Source organism: Hipposideros armiger, unplaced genomic scaffold (assembly GCF_001890085.2).
Source record: "Hipposideros armiger isolate ML-2016 unplaced genomic scaffold, ASM189008v1 scaffold_541, whole genome shotgun sequence".
Lineage (NCBI taxonomy): Eukaryota > Metazoa > Chordata > Mammalia > Chiroptera > Hipposideridae > Hipposideros > Hipposideros armiger.
This window is the reverse complement of record NW_017731891.1, coordinates 903,778-907,060: the sequence shown is the minus strand read 5'-3', so window position 1 is coordinate 907,060 and position 3,283 is coordinate 903,778. Positions and strand designations below refer to the sequence as shown.

The following is a 3,283-nucleotide window of genomic DNA, read 5'->3' as shown; positions in this document are numbered from 1 at the left end:
GATATCATTCCATCCGGCCTCAGTTTTCCGAGGCACTCTCTCGACTAATGGGTCAGAGGCTAATGCAGGGGGGGTGGTCTAAGAATGGCTGTAAGGCGACACATTAACTCCCCTGAAAATACTCCCCCTCACTTTGAACACACTTATCCCATCGTTCTTGCCACTTTCTGAAGCAGTTCTGGAAGTGCTCTTTCGTGAGTGTCTTTAATTGTGCTGTTGTGGCTGCCTTGATGTCCTGAATCGATTCAAAACCTTTACCTTTCATGGTCATTTTGACTTTGGGGAAGAGCCAGAAGTCGCACAGTACCAGATCTGGTGAATAAGGTGGATGAGGACACACTGTAATGTTTTTATCTGACAGAAATTGCTGTACCAGAAGCGATGTGTGACATGGAGCCTTTCCGTTGTGATCACAAAATATGGTGAATGCTGCTGTCGAGTGCCATCCAATGGAAAGGCAGTATCTTCATACAGGAAACAGTGCTTCAAACCTTAGTAACAATGTGTGACAAAGTTTCAACTTGCTCGGTGCAACCAGTTGGGTGTGAGCTACCTTGAGAGAAGGTGTGTTTCAAAGTGTGCCATAAATCATCCTCCATCATGATAGTGTCACACATTGCTTCTGGTATATGGCAATTTCTGTCAAATAAAGACATTACGGTGTGTCCTCATCTACCTTATTCACTGGATCTGGCACCTTGCGATTTCTGGCTCTTCCCCAAAGTCAAAATGACCATGAAAGGAAAACGTTTTGAATCGATTCAGGACGTTGAGGCAGCCACAACAGTGCTACTAAAGAAACTCACGAAAGAGGACTTCCAGAACTGCTTCAGAAAGTGGCAAGAATGGTGGGATAAGTGTGTTTGAAGGGAGGGGGAGTATTTTGAGGGGGATTAATGGTAATGTGTCTTTTACTTTAATAAATTTTTATTTAAACTGTCACCATATTTTTTGATCAACCTCATGTATTGTTATAATTGTTACATTTTATTATTAGTTATTTTTAATCTCTTTTCCTAACTTATAAATTAAACTTTATCATAGGTATGTATGATTAGGAAAAAAAAACTATATTAGGGTTCAGCACTATCTGCAGTTTCAAGCATCCACTGTGCGTCTTGGAATGTAATCCTCTGCGGATAAGAGGAGACTATGGTAGTGTTATTTGTGGTACTAATAAGGCTGTGAAGTAAATAAATCAGGGTAGGGACATTAGGAGCAACATGGAAAGGGGAGATACTATCTTAAGCAAGTGGTCAAGGCATTCTTATCTGAGGTGGTGGCATTTGAGTGAAACGTATAGTTCAAATTTGGGGGACGTATTCTAGGTTGAGGAATCAGAAGGTGTCAAGGTCCTACGTCAGGAGTAACCTAAATGTTTGAGGAACTGTAAGAAAGCCAGAATGGCTGGAGCAGGAGGAAGAAGTAGTAGAACACGAGACCAGAGTTAATCATCTTAACAGACGGGGAAACTGAGGCAGAGAGAAGTTAAGTAACTTGCCCAAGGTTCTACAGCTAGTAAGAGGCAGATCCGGGATTGAGTCCAAGCCAGGGCTGTCTTTCTGAAATATGTATTTTCTTTCAAACTTACTTAATACTTGGGCATGCCATCTTTTCTTTGCAATGCTGTGCTTCTTAAAAGCAGAGAGCAGGTTTGTATCGCTTAAAAATATGCTCCACAGTGCATAATAGGTGCACCACAATTGTTCTTGAATGAGTGACTTATTGTATGATTTCCCCTTCATTATTTTCTCTTCAGAGGCCTCTCCATGGGGCAGCAGTGACCCTGAAAAGGAGGTGATCCGTGACCTGGGTCACTCAGCCTTTAGTCCAGAAACATTATGGAGCACCTTCCGTTTGCCTGGTGCTGGGTCCAGCAGGAGGATGCAAAGATAAATAGAGGGCAGCCCCTGAGCTCTTGGAGCTGACAGTCATGGGTGCTGGATTAGAGGTGTCTACACATTACAGCACTCACAGTTAAGAATACTTGGTTGGCCTTCCCTGAGAGGAAGGGATGCAAAAAGAGCCTCACCAGGGGGAAATGGCATTGGCTGGGCACATAGTCGGATGGAGGCACAGGTGGAGACCAGCGTGTGCAGAGGCCCAGAGAATGGGAATGGAAAGATGCATCGTTGGGGTGGGGGTGGGGGTTCTTATGAATGCCTGACAGGGCTGGAAAAGTGATTGTGGGAGGCCCTCTTTTTCAGGCCAGGAGTTTGGACTGTATCCCGCAGACTGGAGAGTTTTAGCATAGGAAAACAGTCTGAGGTACCTACTTCTCCAGAGAAGAGGGTAAACCTGGTAATGGAGCTGCTGGAGACGTGCTAGAGGCCTTAGATAGTGACCAATTGGTGGAAAAGCCTAAAAAGAACTGGGATTAGGCTGTGTTGTGCCTGATTCCTCATGGAGTTACTCTCTTCTCNAGAGATCTTTAGGTTTTGTATGTTTGTGGGTTTAAAATTTTTGTTTGTTTTACATAAATGAGATTACATAGTGTGTATTCTGTAAACTTTTTTCCTCCAATATAACAATGTATAATTTTCCTCCAATATAACAATGTATAATGTATTTTGGAGATTGTTTCACATTAGTGTATAAGCATCTGTGTTATTCAGTTTAACCTCTACACAGTATGGATGCACCATAGGATGTTTCTTGTTTCCCTTTGGAAACATTCTGGTTGCTTCTTGTTTTCTTCTTCACAAGCCAGGAAGTAGTGGACATCTTTGTACATGATTTTTAATGTTAATGATTGAGCATTTCATTAGGATAGATACCTAGACCTGGTTTGCTGATCTGAAGAGTAAGTAGGCTGTGCCTTTTCTACATATTTCTGAAATTAATTCAACAACATTATTGCTTGTCCTATTGTAGTGAAATAGGCCTGGGCTCTGGTGGTATAGAAATGAAAGGTAAGTGGTTGGTGGATAGGCACAGCCTGGTCAATAAATGATTCTTAGTATGATGACTCTGCATTTAATGGAGGTGTGAAGAGAGCACATGTGAGAGAGGGGTGGCTCTTATATGGGGGAGACACTTCCAACCCCCAGAAATGTCCCCACCTCTCTACCCATCAGAAAAATCCTTATCCTTCCAGATAAAGCTTAAGACCTGTCTCCTCCTTGAAACTTTCTGTAACTGCCTCTGCCCATGTTGACCTCACCCTCTTCTGGATTCCTTTGATATTAGCCAATGTGACTGAACTTACTATGTGCCAGGCACTGTATTAAGCATTTTATATTCCTCTATGTGCACTCATTTAACCTTCACAAAACCCTTTGAT

The 3,283-nt window shown here is 42.5% G+C and overlaps 1 protein-coding gene across 1 annotated transcript in view; it reads left to right on the top strand.

The window, feature by feature from the left end:
* ATP7B (ATPase copper transporting beta) overlaps positions 1–3,283 on the top strand; it is a 96,229-nt gene that overhangs the window by 3,045 nt on the left and 89,901 nt on the right. The window lies entirely within an intron of this gene.